Below are 19,637 nucleotides of genomic sequence, written 5' to 3'. Positions count from 1 at the left end.
GGATTCAGGAAGACCTGAGTTTAAATCCGGTCTCAGACACTTAACACTTACTAGCTGTGTAACCCTGGGCAAGTCACTTAACCCCAATTGCCTCACTAAAAAAAAAAAAAAAAGATTATAGGAGTGAGGACAGCTAGGTGGTGTAGTGGATAAAGCACCGACCCTGGATTCAGGAGGACCTGAGTTCAAATCTGGTCTCATACACTTGACACTTAACTAGCTGTGTGACCTTGGGCAAGTCACAACCCTCATTACCTGGAAAAGAGAAAGAGAGAGGTGGGGGGAGGGAGGAGGGAGAAAGAAAGATTAAGAGATTAAGGGTCACTGGAGAAAACAGCTTCAGTCAAGTGATGAGGCTGGAAGTTAGATTACAAAGGGTTGAGGAGTGAGCAACAGAAAAGAAAGTAGAGACAACTTCTAGGAATTTGGTTGTGAAAAGGACAAATATAGTAGGCTCTACTAAGGTTTTTGTTTTTTAAAGGATGGAGATATGGTTGTGTTTGTAGGCAGATAATAGTAGCTACCAGTAGAGAGATACTGAAGATTAAAGATAGAAAAGGAATTTAATCTGTTGGAGAAGATGGGAGGGTATAGGACCAGCATCAAATGGACTGCCTTTTGAGGAAGGGGGTTCCTCCTAAGGAAAAGTCTATAAGCAGAGTCTGGATAACCACTTGATGGGCTGAATGTAGAGGGAATTCTTGGTCATGAGTTGGACCCAATGGTATCCGAGGTATCTTCTAGTTCTATGATTCCGTACCATTGACATCCCCTTCTCTGTCTCCTCAGTCTTCTTTCTAAAAAATGAACAGTTTGGATTAAATGGGGACTTTAAAGCTATGGTTCAGCTTGAAATCCCACAATTCTTTGGAAATTAATGTCATTCCCCATGTTTCCTCAGAGTTCTTGCCTTCATTCACCATAGTGATGCTAGACTTGTAGTTTACAAGCCTGAGATCATCTCTCACCTCCTCTGGAAGCCAGCCCTATCACGTCCAGCTTGGGTAGATGTGGGATAGGGTCCACGCTATAAGGTAGGCTGTGTTTTGTTGTCTTTTTCATAAATCAGAACAACAAAATCACTAGTCTTCCATACAGCATCTGACCAGTATTATCTCAGATCAGCCAGGTACAGAAGAGTTTGGGATTTGGGACTCAGCAGCAACACTGGTTCAAATTCTGGCTTTGACACTTCTTAGCTATGACACTTCAGGCCATTTCTCTCTAAGCCTCCATTTTCTCCTCTATAAAATGGTGAGGATGCCTGCACTACCCATATACAGAGTCATTGAAAGGAAAGCAGTCTGTAAACCTTATAGTTCCAGTGAAATGGGAGCTACTATTATAGTCTGTTTCCCACCAGTCTTGCTTAGGTGATTGTAGTTACAGCACTAGTTCTTTGGCCATTACCTCTGACTCCCCTCTCCCACTTGGGTGATGTCACATATTCAGTACATTTCTAGGCATTCCTAGCTCTCTGTTTCTGCTTAGTTCCTTAGCTGACTAGGAACCAAACTGATGTCCTTGTTTTCCATCCCTGGCTACTGCTTCCAAGTTGTCTTAAGCATTCCCATGCTGCAGATTTAGAAATATGATTGATTATTAATATCAAGCCTTTGATGTTCTACTTAACAGTTTTTGGCTGTTTAGCCAATCAATCTCCTTCCTTTAAATACTTCTGTAAGGCAAGGCTATGCTTAGGACTAGTCCTGTGGGAAGGCTATGATGGGGGCTCTTTTGTTAGCAGGTCTCTTCACCACACCTGGGCTCTCCACTGTTTTGAGTTTCAGCTATATCTTTTTGCAGGGGGGTGATCTAAGGAGAATCACTTAGGTCTTGAGCTTTAGTTTTTTCACCTATAAATGAGGATCATAATACCATGTATATTGCCTACATCATAAGGAATACTACGAGGAAAGGGCTTTATGGTATAGTGGAAAGAGCCTTGGGCTTAGGGTCAGGAAAGACTTGGACTGGAGTTCCATATAATTGTAAGCAAATTACTTAACCCTTTTGATATCTGTAAACTATGGCTAATAATACTTTCAGTATCCACCACACAGACTTGGGTTTTTTATTTTTATTTAAAATTCTGTGTAAACCTTAAAGCAACTATATAAATATTGGATGTTATTGTGATATCTTAAAGTACCATAAAAATAAATAATAATAATAATTATTGGCAACCTTTGTCACTTGATTATCTTTCTTCCTTAGGTTGAATCTCTGAGAAATAATAGGGCAAGAAAAGAGCATCAGTGAAACTTTTTTAAAAAGATAAAATAGGGGAACATTAATAGAATTGCAGAATGTGAGAGTTCGAAAGGCCTTTTGAAATCATTGAGTCTAACTCTCATTTCATAAAGTAGAAAACTGATACTTACTCAGAGTCACACAGCCAGTCAATGGTGAAAAGAAATATAGAAGGTTCTATTTTGAAATTGTGATTTATCTCAATGAGATCTTAATTCAATCATCAAATTTATTCCTGGGGGAAAAAAAGAAAAAAAAGAAATTCTCAACCCTCCTACTTTCCAACCTCCCCTTCCCTCCATCACGTGCTATAAAAACAGTTGCTTTCAATATCTCCATTCAGAAGCACCAGATGGACAGGCAGACAGTAGCCAGCTTTCTAAAAGGCTGAGATGGGGAAACTAGGAGCCTTGAGGGCTGTTCTGCACTAAGCTGCACACTTCTGGACAACCCCATTAGCTTGTCACCTGGTCTAGGGGAGCATTATCAACTGGATCAAACAATGGCATCTGGACAGCCCCAGCCCCTGTTCTCACCTCTGGGCCAAGTGTTCTTATCAACATGTCATCTCTCCATCTGGCCAAAACTGTGGTACAACAGGCAAATAAAAAGTCATTAGAAAGATGGTCTGGAGAGGGAGGGAAGTCAGTTGCTAGATTTCTCTTTTACCTTGAATTTTTGTGACATTAAGGAAAAAGTGCCAAACTTGCTCCTCTCAGTTTTCTATGCAATCCTACTTTATTAAAGGGAAGAAAACAAATTCTAATCTACAGTCAATGAATATCAAAGCTGAAAGCAGCCTTAGCACAAAGAATACAGAATGTGAGCACTAGGAGGGCCCCGGACATGGAAAGTAAGAGGTGGGAAGGCTTAGAACATAGCATATGAGAGCTGACCTTAGTGCCCATCCTAGTCAATTCCTTCAGTTTTCAGGTGAAGAAAGTGATACACACAGAGAATTGATTTTCCTAAGGTCACAGATTGAGATAAGTGAGAAAGCCAGGGCCAAATTCTAGCTCATACCTGCTAATTCAAGACCCTTTCTACTACACTGGATTTATTAATTGAATAGAGTGTCACATTCCTTGCTCTTCATTTTAAAAGTAGGATAAATTCTGATAAATATCTGATGTCAATCCCATTTTAGTGAAATGTTCCCTTTCACTCCCTAAGGCAAATGGCAGTCATATTCACTCTTCATCACTTTTCTTTTCTTTTCTTTTTTTTTTTTTTTTAGTGAGGCAATTGGGGTTAAGTGACTTGCCCAAGGTCACACAGCTAGTAAGTGTTAAGTGTCTGAGGCCGGATTTGAACTCAGGTACTCCTGAATCCAGGGTCGGTGCTCTATCCACTGAGCCACCTAGCTGCCCCTCTTCATCACTTTTCAACATGATTTCCCTCCCAAACATTTGGTTTGCAGGGTATCTTTGGAGCTTTTGAGTGTTAGGCTCCCTGACTGTTGCTTCTCACTGTGGAATTAAACAAACCCATCTAGCTCCTGGCCCAGCTCCATACTTCCAGCTCTCCTTGAATGGCAGTGTGATTGCCATCCTGACGGCCTAACAGTCTAGATTGCCTAAGCTGGTGAGATAGAAATGAATATTGTTAAATTTCCCTGCTTGATGGGATTCCAGTGTGTTCCCTGAATGCTCATAACTCAGATTGGAAGTGGGAGAAAAAAGACAACTTGCAGAAAGGAAGCAGACACTCTGCTACCTGGTTTCTATGGCAACTCTGCAAACATAAGAGTATGCTTTCAATTGGATGGTCTTTGTCACCAAGAGAGATGGGGGGAGTGAAGGAGAGAGAGAAAGAGAGACAAATAGGAGGAGACACAGGAAAGGTAGCAGTAGACAAAGATAGACAGAGAGAGGAAGGAAAGAGACAGATTCACAGAAAAGAGATAGGAGAGAGACACTAATAGAGACAGGAAGCAGTGAGAAGCAGACAGGAGAAACAGACATGAAAGACAAAGACAGAAAAATGGTAGAAGAGGAAAGAAATGATAGAGATGGACAGAAAATGAAAAGCATGAGACTTCCTCTTCCTCTGACAGGTATTACTCTAAAACTGCCCAGAAAGCCACCACTTGAAATGTTGGCTGTGGGGTCAAATTACTGGTATTTGAAGGTCCCCTTACCTTAGGCTAATTTGGTCTCCCTGTTCCTGTTTAAGTGTCTGCCTTGGGTACCTCATATCCAAACAAGAGCAGCAGAAGATTCAGCCAGTGTGGTTCCCACAATACTAGAACACTATGAAGCTGAGGGGCAGAACATTCATCGTTATTTCTCAGGTTGTTTTTTAAACAGAGCCTTCCTTTCAGAAGGTCCTGAGAACAGCTCAGGAGACATAGGCCTTATGCACTGGCTAGTGAATACCTGCTCACTCAGCAAATATTTGTCATGCATCCAAAACACTCAGTTACTGACTTTAAAGCGCTCACTATCTGGAAGTGGGAGATAACACAAGTGCAAAGATGCATGAGATGCAAAGGAATAAAATGGAAATGATGATGATGATGACTGACATTTAATTAGAACTTTAAAGTCTGCAAAGTGATTTACTTGTTATCTTATTTGAGAATTGGTAATTGGGCACTACCATCCCCAGTTGGCTGATGAGAAAAGTGAGGTTCAAAGACTAGTCTATAGTCACGCAGCTAGAAAGCGTCAGAGCTAGGATTTAAAGCCTAGTTTTCTTGTCTCAAGGTCTAATGGTTCTCTCCATTATTCTATGCTGCTAAACCTGAGGGTCAAAAGACCTGGGTTCAAATCCCAGCTTTAACACATTGCAGTTTGACATGGCTGACCTTGGAAAAGTGACTTCATTTTTCTGATCCTGTTTCCCCATTAGTAAAACTGGAAAAGATAATGCTTTCCCATCCTACCTCCCAAGCTCAATTTGAGGAAGAGAGAGGGAAAGAATGAATAGTGGGAAGGAGGACAAAATAGATTCCTCTGCTCATTTCCCCTAGCAGCAGGGAAAATGCTTCTGAAGATCAGAATTAAGAGAAGGGCTGGTAGAAGCTACAGAAAGCCATACCCTTCTCTCCCATAGGGAAGAGAAAAAGAAGATAGGTTACCCATTATTAATAATTTTGAGGTTCTCTGAATGTGGATGACACCGAAAAAAAGTCAATATGGAAAATGGAAAGAGCACCCAATTAGGAGCCTGGAGACCTGGGTCCTAGTCCTGGACTCTGCATCTTTCTTAGACAAATCACTATACATCTCTGGGTCTTAGTTTCTCTCTATATAAAATGGAGCAGAGAGGTACCTATTGGGTTTTTGTGTCCTGGATCCCTTTGACAGTCTGGTGAAGACTTTTCAGAATCATGTTTTTAAGTGCATAAAATAAAATACACAGGATTAAAAAAAAAGGAAACCAATTATATTGAAATAGAGCAAGAAAAAATTTTTTAAAAGTCCAGTTCATGAACCCAAGGTTAAGACCTACTGGCATAAAGGAAAGAACAATTGATTTGGAGTCAGAAAAACCTGGGTGTGGGTCCTGGTCCAAAGTCAGTTGTCCTCTCTGAGCCTCAATCTCTTCATCCATAAAATGAAGACAACACTTGCAACTACCTACCTTACAGGAGTGTTGTAAGGAAAGACTCCTGCTGATTTTTAAGAAAGGCTGAAGTGAGATTTCTTTGGAGTCAGAGGACTTGGGTTCAAGTCCTGCCCCTACTACCTGCTCCCTTGTGTGAACTTAGACAAGCCTTTGGACTTCAGTTTTCTTATCTGTAAAATGTAGTGGGGGGAAGGGAGGAGAGGGGGAAAGGAGGGAAAGAGACTAAATGACTTAAGGCCTCTTCTGGCTCTAAATCTTATGAGTATAGAATATTTTCTCATTTAACCATGAAGTCACTAGTCATCCCCTCCCCAGAACTTTCTCTGGGTCCAGCCAGTTGGTTGGGGGAGGGGGTGTGCTAAGGGGAGGTTGTGATTTCAGGCAGCCAGTTGGGGAGAGATAAGCACAGAAGCTAATATGTATACACTAAGCTCATAGATCACAGTTCTCCTTGACTGGCACCTTTATATTTTTTTCCTACTCCCAGCCCTCCTGAGGCTCTACTACCTGTCTCCTCCTTCACTTCCTCTAGCCAACATTCTTGGCAGAAGGAGCATGGGACAATCAGGGATCTCCTCAGGCCAGCAGACTAGTTGTGAGTGGTGCTGTCTCCTTTCAGGCTGGTTCTAGGGAACTGGAAATTCCTGGTTGGGATGGGGTGGGGTAAAGATGATGAGATTTGGTAGACAGACTGGTTTGGAGCCCTGAGTTTGTTGTTTCCATCTCCTCCCTGCTCTGCTGTGTCTAGGTATGCTGTATTCTCTATATACACTCTTGTATTCCTTACTACCCAATGTACACTTTGTTCTTGAGTCCAGGTGTACAAAAGCATCTCCCCATGCCTCTTTTCCAAGGCTCTTCTCATTTAGAATGTGTAGTTTGGCAGATCAGGCACTGGACTTAAAGCCAGGAAGGCTTGGGTTGAAATCTCACCTCATACATAAGTATTACTCGAAAAATCACTTAAACTCTCTCTATTTCATTTTTCTACTGGATTTCATGGCCTCTATGGTTCCTTCCAGCTCTAAATCTGTGATCTTTTGATCACTAACCCCTTACATCTTTGAGACTGGAGGAGCCTGGGCTCAGGGCTGAAGCAGGATGAAAGGAATTATGGGGCATCCTGAGAGGCTCAACTCACATACTCAACCCTGCCTGGGTACTAGGGATGAGAGTGCCATTTACTCTTCCTTGCCTTCTCTTCTCCCCCTCCATTGCAAGTGGGAGCCTGGAATCCTGGGAAATTCTGATCTCATTCAAGCCCTGGAATTCAATTCCAATTCACAAATTGGAAGACCTTTTCCCCTTTTCAACCTCTCCCTATGATTGGATAGTTTCTAGAAACTCCATTTAAGGAGGGCACCCAGGCCAGTCGCCATCTCATCTTGTCCCTACAGTGGGTACCTTTGTTTCCCACACATGCCTTTCTGCTTCCTTTTATGTGTTGTCTTTCCACATTATAATGTAAGCTCCTTGAGGCCAGGGACTGTCTTTCTACTTGTATTTGTATTACCAGTGCTTATCAGAATGTCTGACACTTTGTAAGCACTTAATAAATGCTAGTTGACTAATTCTAATCACCTCCTGGGGCTTCTGCCTCAAGTCTCCACCTCTTCAGGTCCCGTGTGATTCAGATCTCTTAGAGTCATTAGAACCCCCCTGGATTCAGGTGTGGCTCGTGGCTCCCTTCATGTGATCTTTAGCATTGACCCTTGTTCCATGGTTTTTGTGGCACATGGTCTGGAGGAGAGGGGAAGAAGAGTCGGGGGAAGTTCAGCTTTGCTCTATCCTTCTCATTGTTGGATGGAAAGAAGGGGATTATAGGAGTAGGGGCTTTCTTAGTTCTAGGGACAGGAAACCGAAAGGGCAGGCCCTCTCCCGAGAAACAGAACTGATATGTGGAGAAAGGGTTCTTTGCCCAATGAAAACCAGCCATGGGGTGTGGAGATGGGTGGTGATGTTACCACTGAGTGGACAGTCAGGAGCTCTCCCCATAATGCCCTTTGCCATTCCATTAAATGAGAACTGCTCTCACTGCTGACTCCAAAGCAGAGGACTCTTGGAAATGGGTAGTGGGAAAGGGAGAACTTGGAGACATCTCTTGTCCTCTCGCTTTCCCTGCCTAGTTGCCAAGCTTAGAGATAATCTAGTCCGAACTAATTTTACATAGGAGGAAACTGAGGTCTAGAAAGACAGAAGCGGTAAGAAGCAAGGTCAAGATTGAACCTGGGTCCTTCGTTTCAAACTCGTCGTTTTTTTCATTGCACTATCATACAAGGAAACTGAGCCCCTGGGGTTTCCTCTGCCTCGTGTTCCCAAGGCTATTCGAAGCTCAGCCCCGAAATTGTCCAGTAAGAAGTACTTGCACTAACCCTGGCTGTCACAAGGGGGCACCAGGCTCGTAGATTGACCAAACCAAAAAAACCAAAAAAACCAAAAAAACCCCCCCAAAACAAAACCTAGCTGGGCTTACCTGGTGGGCATTGCATTCTCCCTTGCTCCTGTTGACCGAAGGTCAGCTAGCTCTCTCCTGCAACCTGAAGTGGGCACCCCAGTTAGATCCGACGATTCCTGCCTGGCAGGAAACAATCGGGCTCTGTTCTGGCTCTCCACAGAAACATGCCTCTGGCACTGATCGAAGGAGTGAAGGGATGAGGGACTCAGTATCTATGAGGGCTCCCTCACACACATTTAGCCCTCACTCCTACTTAGGCTCGGCAGTCTCTTGGTTCCTAGAACTCCAAACAGCACCTCCCCCCGCAACCTGGGTCTTGAATTTAGCAAGAGTTTACCCTGGAAACTCTTTTAAGCTCTGCTCTCTGTCCGGGTAGGGGATTGGGGGTGGGGGGAGGGGATACGGTTAACCTTTTGGGGTCAGCTTCTAGAAGATGGGGATAACGACTGGTGTCCTTGTCCCTCTCCCCTTCCTTCTGGCTCAGCGTAACTGAACAGGAGATCGTTTCATCCTTATGAGTTCTACTAGAAAGACTATCTTGTCCTAGGTACCGGAACACTCTTCCCCCCACCCCCAACCTCGCTCCGCTCCGCCCTTCGTTCCCGCCCCGCCTATCGAGGGGGTGGGGCTGAATAGGGCGAAAGAGTTGGACTTGGGCTGTCCTAAAGGACTGAGAACTGTCCGGAATTCCGGTTCTGAAGCTCTGCTCACTTCTGCTGGGAGCTGCCTTACAGTGTTCTTGGTCGAAGAATGTGCCTTCACCACAGATCAGTCGGAAGGCGGGGAGCTGTCCGACCTCCGGTGCTGAAGCGCTCAGCTCTTGCTCTTCTGACACCCGTTTGTGTATACAGTTCCCTGCCCCTTTCCTGGGAGATCTGGGAGCAGTCCAGAGCAGCGCTCTGAGCTTGGAATTGTTTGGACTCCAGTTCTGAAGCCTCTCCCCAACCCCCCTCCACTGCGTGACTCTATTCCTCACCGCCCAAGATTCTGCTCGCCCCTCCCCCGCACCCTGTTTGAAATGGACCGGCAGGACCCTGTGGCACTGCTTCAGAGCCAAGTCAAGTCCATTTCTTCTTCTTAATGGGCGGGGCCGTTCCCCGCAGACTGCTCACCTCTGAGTTTCTTCTCACTTCCTAGCCTCCATACCCCAGCGCGGAGCCGTCCTGGGACTAGGTTGGAGTTTGTTCTACAGCACTAGCAGGAGCTTCGCTTCTCTTAAGGACTCCCAGCAGGCACCCTCCCAAGTCGTTTTATCCCAAGTACCTGTCAATATCCTCGATCCTCCCACCCCCATGACCTTTCAATTCTTCTCCACTCATCTCTCTTTTGACTCCCTTTCCTGAAACCCCCTCCCCCCCCCCCCCCCCCCCCGTCCTCACCACCACCTTGACTCCCATCCCCGCACACATACGCTCATCTCCTTCAAAGCTTCGCCAGCGTATCCAGGTGTAAAAAGCATCCAGGTCTCTGGCTCAGCTCTTTTATAGCCCTTGAGTAAGGGAGGAGGGCGGAGGGAGGGTGGAGTCCCTGGGAGGGGATTATCGATTTGGCCAATCGGCCCCTCTTTTGGAGCTCAAATTCTCAGATTACATCATAGAAAGTAGCTTCTTTTTCAGAATAAAAGAAAGCTACTGGCTGAACGTTGGGGAAGCAAGAAGGGGGGGGGGGAGGATGGTACGTACTTCGCCAGGGGGCGCAAGGGTTAGGGGAAGCTTTGGTTTGGTCCCTGGATGTCCCATTCTTTCAACCCTTTCCTTCAGTAGCTAGGGCGTGCCTGGCGCAGGCGCAGGCGCAGGCAGTCACCTTTGTCTCCCGGTGATCCCCTTAACTTTCCCCTGCTCAACTGTCAACTGGCTTAGGAATCCGGGGAAGCGCGGAAAGCAAAGTTATACTGGTATATGCCTGGTCTCCACCAGTCCTATGAAGATCATAGGATTTAGAGGTAGTAGAGCTAGCTCTCTGGTGGCTTCCTCCCAGGCGAATTTCAGGAGGACTCCGTCTTTTTTCAGCCTAGAAGTAGGGATAGCATGGACTAGTAGTAAGCCTTCTCCCCTAACCCTAACTTCAACGAAGTTCTCTGCTACTAACTCACTCTGTAACCTTGCACAAACCCATTCTCTTTCTAGGACTTGGTTGCCTCATCTCTAAAATATATAGGGAATTAAATCAAATTTATAAGGTCCGTTTTGTTTTGACACTAATTGTGTGATTCTGAGCAAGTCACTTGTCTTCTATAGACTCAATGTCTTATTTGAAAATATGGATAATGGTCCTTGCCCTACTAACCTCACAAAATTGTACAGAGAAAAGAGCTTTGTAAACCAGAAATTGCTATAAAAATGTGAGTTGTTCTCCCCATGGGCTCAGGATTTCATCATTCTTTCCTTTCTCATACCCATGTAGCCAATCAGTTGTTAAGACGTGTCCTTTCTACCCCTGCAACATCTCTCTCATTGGTCCCTCCACTCCTTTTATTCCTATAGCAACTGCTCTGCTAAAGGCTGTCATTTCTTTTCACCTAGATTATTGTAATATCTCCCTGACCAATCTGTCTGCCTCTAGTTTTCTCAGCTCTCCAATGCATCCTTTACACTGTCCCACAAAGTGATCTTAGTATCATAGATACTCAAAGATAGAAAGGACATCTTGCCTGACCTATACATTAATAAGAATTCCTTTGCAATATGTCCATTATCCAGTGTTTGCTTGGAGACCTTGTAAAGGTCTTTTATTATTGCACCCTGGTAACTCATACGACTTTGGAATAGCTCGAAGTATTAGGAGGTTCTTCCTGACATCAAACCTAAATCTTCCTCACTGCAACTTCTATCTTTTACTCCTACCTTGATCCCTTTGAGGTTAAGCAGAACTAGTCCAATCATTCTTTCACCTGATGGCCCTTCAAATACTCAAAGATAGTTACTCTTTTTTTTTTGGTGGGGTAGTGAGGGTTAAGTGACTTGTCCAGGGTCACACAGCTAGTAAATGTCAAGTGTCTGAGGCCAGATTTGAACTCAGGTCTTCCTGAATCCAGGGCCAGTGCTTTATCCACTGTGCCACCTAGCTGACCCCTGATAGTTATTCTTTGTTCCCAAAAACTTCCCTTCTCTAGTTCCTTCAAACAATCTTAAAATGGCATCATCTTGAGATCCTTCATCATCCTTATGGCATTCCTTTTGAACACACCAAGTCAGGCAGCTAGGTGGCACAGTGGATAGAGCACCGGCCCTGGATTCAGGAGGACCTGAGTTCAAATCCGGCCTCAGACACTTTACACACTTACTGGCTGTGTGACCCTGGGGAAGTCACTTAACCCCAATTGCCTCACCAAAAAAAAAAAAAAGAAAAAAGAAAATTGAATACACCAAGTCTTAGCAATGTCTTTCCTGAAATGTGGAACCTAGAGATGATCACAATACTCTAGAAGTGGTCTGTCCAGGTCCCTTCACTGAAATAGTGATTATGAGCTGATCCATTTGCTAGAATTTAGAGCTAGAAGAGATCTTAGAGAAAAACTGGTCAAGTACCTTAATTTGACAGGTGAGGAAACTAAAACCCTGAGAGATTAAATTAGGTGTTTGTGGTCACATACACTAACCTACATAGCTTCCTTCTGTGAGTCAATTTAATAATAAGATAACACGGGGCAGCTAGGTGGCACAGCAGATAAAGCATCGGCCCTGGATTCAGAAGTACTTGAGTTCAAATCCGGCCTCAGACACTTGACACTTACTAGCTGTGTGACCCTGGGCAAGTCACTTAACCCCCATTGCCCTGCAAAAAAAATAATAACACCTAAGTTACCATTGATGAATTTAAGTCACCAAAATGGAAAGACCTGCATCTCAGGCTACTGAAAGCACTGGTAGGTGTGATTACTGAGCCACTGTTAATAAGTTTTGAAAGACTGTGGAGAATAAGAGAAGAGCCACAGGTATGGAGAAGGGCAAACATTCTAATTTTCAAAAAAAGGGAAGAGAATGGAACTTGTAAATAAGAAGCCAATGTACTTGACTTTGATCCCTAGCAAAATCTAAAATAATTTTAATGAAAGTTATGGTTTGTGAAAAAATCTTATCTCAAGTGGATCTTCAATGGGTCATATAAATCCTTTTTATCTTTCCCTAGTTGTAATATTATCACACCTCCTGGAGCATCTTATCTTCTACCTCAAGTCATCTGCATCAGAAGTATCAAAAACAGAGCCCCACATATGACTGAGACCCAAATCAGATTAAAATGTAATTGGGAAATATTTAACAAAACAAATAAAAATAGAATAGAGCAAAAATGTCAACATGTAGTTTTCTAAGTCAATATTCAGTTGGCCCATAGGAATCCTTAGGTATGGATTAGTGGCCCCATTTCTATTTGAATTTGATACCACTGATCTACATCACTCCCTTTCCTGCCCTCTTAGCAGAGGACCTCACTTCATACTTTACTAAGAAACTTGAGGCCAACTATAAGGAGTGCCCTCTTCTCCCAACTTCAAATTTCAACCCCGCTCAACAACTTCCCTCCCTCTCTTTTCCTTTTGCTCCAGTCTCAGATAGTAGTCAAGTGGATTCAAAACTGATTGAATGATTGAACCATAAAAATAGTCATTAATGCATCTACCTAAGCTTGGAAGAAGGCCCCCATGGATGAGTCCCAAGGAACTATGATTGGCTCTGTTCTTTTTATCATTTTCATCAATGACTTAGATAAAGTCATATGATAAGATTTGTAGATGACAAAAGCTAGGGAGATCTAATATTCTAGGTAATAGCATCCAAAAAAAATCTCAATAGTCTAGAATGTTATGCTAAATCTGTTAAGATAAATTTTGTTCCAATATGTTAAAGACCTGTGAATTCCTTCCCCCAATTCAGATTACTATGTACCCATAACTAATAGTCTTAGAGAGGTTAAGTGACTTTCCCATGATCACACAACTAATTAGTATGAGACAGAAGATTTGAACCCTGGTCTTTTTGGCTTCCTTCCAGATTCAACACTATCCATTATATAACACTGCCACTCAGGATGAACTTTAAGGAATATAAAATTCTACACTTGGGATCAAAATGTCAATTTCGTAAGTACAAGATCGTGGAGAAATGACCAGGCAGCAGTAGTCTATATGAAAAATTTCTGGGACTTTGAGTAGACTTCAAACTCATCATGACTCCACAGGATGATGTAATTTCTAAGAAAACTACAATTGTTCAATTCTTGGTTACATTCAGAGACATGGTAGTCAGGGGTAGGAAGGGGACAGTTCCAGTGGACTTTACCCTGGGCAGGTCACATTTGGACCATTGGGTTCACCTTGAGGCATTACATTTTAGGAAAGACATTGAAACTCTAGAGAGCATCCTGAAGAATACATCCAAGATGGGAAAGGACCTTGAGATCATGCCATCAAAGGACTGATTGAAGCAAGTAGGGCTGTTTATTTTGGAGAAGAAAAGACTCAGGGCAGGGGAAACAAAAGTCATCTTCATGTATTTGAAGATCTGTCTTGGTTGAAGAGACCTTCAACATGTTCTGCTCAGCCTCAGAAGACAGAACAAGGAGTAAAAAAGGTGGAAGTTGCAGAGAGAGAAATTCAGGTTTGATGTAAGGCAAAACTTCCTCACAATGAGAGTTATCCCCAAGCAGAATGTACTACCTCAGGAGATTGTGTTTTTTTCCTCACTGGAGGCCTCCTCAATGACTGATTGTTGGAGATGTTGAGAAGGGAGCTCTTGTTCAGATACAATTTAGCCTATGCAGCTCTGAGATCCCTTCCAATTCTAGCCTTACCACATACTCCTGCTCCTCATGTGCTCTGTATTTTAGGCAATTCAGACTACTCTGTGTTCCTTTTCTTCATCCTTCCTTCCATCTACATATCTAGCCCATGCCCAGAATGGACTATATCCTAACTCCAGTCACTTGATGTCTCCCCCTTCTTTTAAGGCTCAACTCAGATACTACTACTTCTTTCATGAAGCCTTCTTTGATTCCCTCCTACACTAGCTACAAGTCAAATCAGTCAAATGCATTTATTAAGCACTTACTGTATGCCAGGCACTGTGTTAATTGCTGGGGATACAAAAAAAGGCAAAAATCTTTTACCTGCCGGCAAAGAGCTCATGTTCTGATGAGAGAAACTAAGGAAATATGTATGTATATTCAAGATACATATAGAGTAGATGGAAGACCATCTCAGAGGGAAGGCATTAGAAGCAGGGATGAGGAGGTGAGACCAGGAAAGGCCTTTTGAAGAAGGTGACATTCGAACTGTCTTGGAGGAATCCAGGGAAGCTAAGGGGTAGAAGTGAAGAGGGAAAACATTCCAGGCATGGGAGACAGCCAGTGCAAAGATATGGAACAGAGTGGTGTGCCAAGGGCAATCTTCCTCAGTTTCCTCATGTCATGGGGAAAATGGGGTAAGGGGTAGGGGTCCTTAGGAATTCCTCTTTAAAGAATTACACCCTCTTGCACACAAAAGAAGTTAGAATAAGATAGTAATTTATTTAGGGCAGGGAAAGGGAAGGGAAACCATGAAAGAAGTCCTTGGACTTCTCATGGGGAGAAAGGCATGGCACAGAGTGGCTCTGAGGTACCAATCTCCTTGAGCAGGAGACTAGCAGGTACTTTTATAGAGGACTGATGGGGTTGACCATCTGACTGGAAAGTTTCTTTAGTGAGGGAGGACCATCCCCCACTGGTGGTGGTTGGAGGAATTGGGTGAGGGGTGGCTGTGGATGTCTCAAGCCATCTCAGGACACAAAGGAAGCGGCCACACCTAATCTCATCACCCCAGGGTTGAAGGAGACTAGAATGAAGGGTGGGGGTCCCAGAGCTAGCTCAGTTCGATCTGGTTTCACTTATCTCTCTGGGTGTGTCTGTCCTCTGGTTTCGTTTCTCAAGGAGAAGGTTCTTTGATGTGCCCCAAAGACCTTCTGGGGTGCTATGGGTCCATAACACTCACAACACTTTGCCTGGATCTCTCCTTGGCATTTGTCACATTCACCTTTGTATCATAGTTATTCACATACTTGTCTTCCTGCTTTATTAACATCTTCCTCTGATACCCCATCATGGACATGGAGGTGACATTACATTCTTGAAGGCTATGCCTTGAAGAAAGTAGGTCCTCGATAAAATGTTTGTTGATGTAAACTTATGAGATAACCCCCCTTTCTGCTGGATGTCTGTTTCACAGCAAATTGCAGGAGAGAAGAATCATGGAAAAGGAATCAGGATACTTTGGTTCTAGTACCAGTTCTTCAATTATCTTGCTGGGTGAGTTTAAGATGCTCCCTGAGCAGCATCATCCCTATATGTCAAATAAAAATATTGGACTCTAGAAATTCTCAGTCGATCAAAGGAAATAAATACTTTAATGACTTTTCTCAAATAATTTCTTTTTTTTTGCTTATCTATCCTGTTCCATACCTCAGCTACATAGTGGATCCCCTAGAAACATGTCCCAACATGACTCTGAAGTCAGAAGATCATAAGATTTAGACCCGGAAGAGGTATTTTAGACCTTTAGCAGTCATTAAATAGCCTAACCTTCCCATTTTTCACAGGAAAAAATGAGGTTGAAAGGGGAGTGACTTGCCCAGAGTGATTACACTAAATAACCTATGTGGGATTCACACCCAGCTCCTGAGACTCAAAATTCAATTCTTTCTATTACAGTAAGCTTCTTTAACTTCAGTCTTTTGTATGGGTTCCTATGAAGCCTATAACTAATTCACATTTATGTAGCACTTTACAGTTTACAAAGCCCTATATATCTATTATTTCATTTGATACTCAGTCCTACGAGGTAGGTAGGATCAGGATTATTATTACTTCATTTTACAAATTTAGAATCAGAGGCTCAGATAAGAAAAGTAATTAGTTCAAGGTCAAACAGTTACAGAACCCAGATGTGAACCCAAATCTTCTATCTCCAACCAAGTTTCTTTCCTTTAAATATAAATTAAATTCCATCCTATTCCATTCAACAGCCATTCATTAAGCACTCACTGTGTTCAAGACACTATGCGGGATGGTGTGTATACAAAGACAAAAACAAAACCAACAGTGCCTACCTTAAAGGATCTTGCTTCCTACCTGGGGAGATGGAATATGTCTGGAAGAAAGTAAATACAATATAAATTCAAAAGGGAGAGTGTTATAATAACAGAAGGCTGAGGGAATAAGGATCAAGAAAAGTCTGATGTGGAGGGGGGTACCTGAGCTGTGCTTCCAAGGAGATTAGAGATTCTCTTCTGACAAAGGTAGAGGGATGCTACTTTCTCCCCAGAATGACCACAAGCTAGGGATCGCAAGGGAAGAACTTGGTAAAACTATAAAATGCTAGAGAAGTGTGAGCTGTTATTACCAATACCATTACCACCACCACCACCACCACCATCATTATTACCGTGATGGAATTTTTAACCTTTCATCTAAGCAAAAGAGTCACAGGATGTTTTAGAGCTGGTTCCTCTCTAGTTTCCCTGGGTTTGGCAATATGTTTGTAAAGCAAACAGAGTTGGTTTTTGAGACAAAAACCTTTCAGAAATCTACCAGGTCAGATTCACTCATGTTCATGAGAGTAACCATTATTACTGCCACTGATAATAAGGGGTGAGTATTAATTAATAGCACATTTCACTATATAAACAATCTAAAAATAAGGGTACTCTATCCCTATGCCTCCACCCCCAGTTTCTCTCTCTTACACATACAGACATCCCCCTTCCTTATCCCTGTTGCTATAGAGATGCTGTCTCTGTAGCTATTAGGAGCATTTATGAATCCAGAGTGCACAGATGGCAGCCCTGGCCCACCTGAACAGGAGGGGTGCTACGCTGTTGTTGCTTTCAGGGCAGGATTTGTAGCCCTAGGGGATTAAGGAAATGAGGTTACTTCTTACACACCTGCCCTCGTTCCAGAAACTCGACCCGTTGGCTGCCTGGGAGGAGATTAATTGACTCAGCCATCCAGAAGAGTAAGGACACATGCACACAACAGCCCTTCTCTACCTGAGCCTGGTGGTGGAAGATTAAATGAGGTTGCTGTGATCTTCCATCCCTCCCCCTCTGTGATGTTTGATTAATAATAATGCCACTCAAGCCCCACAAATAGGCTGCAGGTGCCGTCGAGAAAGAGAGCAGGTCTTACTCTTCTTTGTTCTCGACACCTCATGTGGGGCCCTGTACACTGTATCTTAGCAGTTTCCAAAGTGTGGGAGTCCCCAAGACCCTTCCAGGGGACCTGTGAGGTCAAAACTATTTTCGTAATAATACTAAGACATTTTAGTTTCTAATATGGTAAATTTTGATATATATCACACACATAAACAAGATCTCTTTGAGGAGTTCTCAATAATTTTTAAGAACCTAAAGGTATCTGGAAACCAAAATACTGGAAAACCACTACTGTAGATAATAAGGAAAATTTTGTTGATGATGATACAATTTACTGCCTGTGTCATCTTAAATGAATCACTTGACCTCTCTGAGATTCATTTTTCTCATTGATAAAATGAGAGAATTGGACCTAATCATCCCAAAGGGTCCTCCCAGGTCTAATTCCCATGATTCTATGATACTTGGCATAGCATCTCCCCATCTCAACTCTTTTCTGATGCTTTCAACCATCCCAGGGGAATAGGCTGAGTGGTTGCTTGTATTTCCATGGGCAGTTGAATAACCAAAGCTAGAAGAGGTAAAGGGACTTATCTGTGGTCATTGGGCAAGCTAGTGGTAGGGATGGGAAGTTATAACATGTAGTGGAGTATAATGTAAAGACCAATGTATTCTGAGTCAGGGAACCTGGGTTCAGAATCTATTTACTTACTAGCTGTATGACCTTGGGCAAGTCATTTAACTTCCCCAGCCCTCAGTTTTATCACCTGTAAGATGATGAGTTGGATGAGCTGATTTCCAAGGTCCTTCCAAATTGAAATCTCTTCCCCCGTGTCTGACTGCTTTCTACTGTACAATGAGGATATTCATCATTCTTGCACCACTTATCTCATAGGGTTTTCTTCAGGAAAGTGCTTTGAAAACCTTTAAATGCCATAGAAATAGGAGCCCTCCTCCTCCTCCTCCTCCTTCTCCTATGCTGTAAATTCACTTATTCTTACCTTAGAAGCTAAGGACTCTTGAAAGCCATGTCCCTAAAGAACAAACATATCTTTATTTTTTTTATACTTTTAAGTTTAGTTTGTGTTATTAACATTTTCTCTATCAATTTTCTTAAGTCCAGATAATCAATAAAACAATAAATCAAACCATTATTTTTTTTAGCATTTGTCAATTTATAACGGTTAATGTTCACATTGAAAAATGTAAGAGTTGGCTTTTTTTGTTGTTTTTTTGTTTTGTTTTTGGTTTTTTTGCAGGGCAATTGGGGTTAAGTGACTTGCCCAAGGTCACACAGCTAGTAAGTGTCAAGTGTCTGAGTCTGGATTTGAACTCAGGAACTCCTGAGTCCAGGGCCGGTGCTTTATCCACTGTGCCACCTAGCCGCCCCAAGAGTTGGCTTTTGAGAGCTATTTTGAGCTGGCACCACCATAGCCCTAGGTATACCCCATTTCTGTTGGAAGACACGAGCTCTAAGATCCATTCCTGCTCTAAATTCTATGATCCTATCACCCACATTAATGAAGAGAATCAATTGAAAAAAATGGGATTAGAAAACCAGAATTTGGGTTTCTGAAATGAATTGAGTATCCTTTTTTTTTTTTTTTTTTTTTTGCAGATTTACCTTCTCAAATGCGTTTAGGATCTTTAATTAAAAAAAAATTATTGGGTTTCATTCCCAATATATTCCTCCCCTATCCCAAAAGCCATTCCTTATAATAAAGATAAAAAAGAGGAAAAGCAGTCTAGCAAAACTAACCAATACATCAACTGTATCTGACTATATGTGATGTGCCATATTCATAGTTCCCCACCTCTGCAAAGAGGAAAGGGGGAGGGGTACATTTTCTTATCTCTTCTTCAGGGCCAAGCTTGGTCATTATGTTACATAGAACTGTTTCAAATGCTTTTGTTCTTTACATTTTGTAGTCTTTGTGTATATTATTTTCCTGCTTCTCAATTCTCTGTATCAGTTCATATAAGTCTTTTTGTGTGTCTTGGAATTCTCCATATCCATTATTTCTTTTTTTTTTTTTTTAGTAAGGCAATTGGGGTTAAGTGACCTGCCCAGGGTCACACAGCCAGTAAGTGTTAAGTGTCTGAGGCTGGATCCGAACTCAGGTCCTCCTGAATCCAGGGCCGGTGCTCCATCCACTGCGCCATCTAGCTGCCCCCATATCCATTATTTCTTATGGCAGAGTAGGATTCCATTACACTTGAGTATCAAAATTTGT

The 19,637-nt window shown here is 42.7% G+C and overlaps 1 long non-coding RNA gene across 12 annotated transcripts; it reads right to left on the bottom strand.

The window, feature by feature from the left end:
• Positions 1-204: 204 nt before the first annotated feature.
• LOC122728142 lies at positions 205-9,815 on the bottom strand. 12 transcript variants are annotated; one of them, XR_006353255.1, is made up of 7 exons: positions 9,693-9,810; positions 8,993-9,156; positions 8,300-8,401; positions 4,394-4,513; positions 2,790-2,839; positions 2,385-2,488; positions 205-797 (listed from the first exon to the last, which is right to left on the bottom strand). It is a non-coding gene; the product is annotated as an uncharacterized LOC122728142 (long non-coding RNA). The 12 variants fall into 12 exon arrangements; XR_006353259.1 differs by having other exon boundaries at positions 8,300-8,363; positions 9,693-9,797; XR_006353268.1 differs by having other exon boundaries at positions 8,300-8,363; positions 9,014-9,156; positions 9,693-9,797.
• Between the last annotated feature and the right edge of the window lie 9,822 nt (positions 9,816-19,637).

Source organism: Dromiciops gliroides, chromosome 1 (assembly GCF_019393635.1).
Source record: "Dromiciops gliroides isolate mDroGli1 chromosome 1, mDroGli1.pri, whole genome shotgun sequence".
NCBI classification, from domain to species: Eukaryota; Metazoa; Chordata; class Mammalia; order Microbiotheria; family Microbiotheriidae; genus Dromiciops; species Dromiciops gliroides.
Note: the sequence above shows the minus strand (reverse complement) of the source record. Positions and strands in the feature narration are given on the sequence as shown.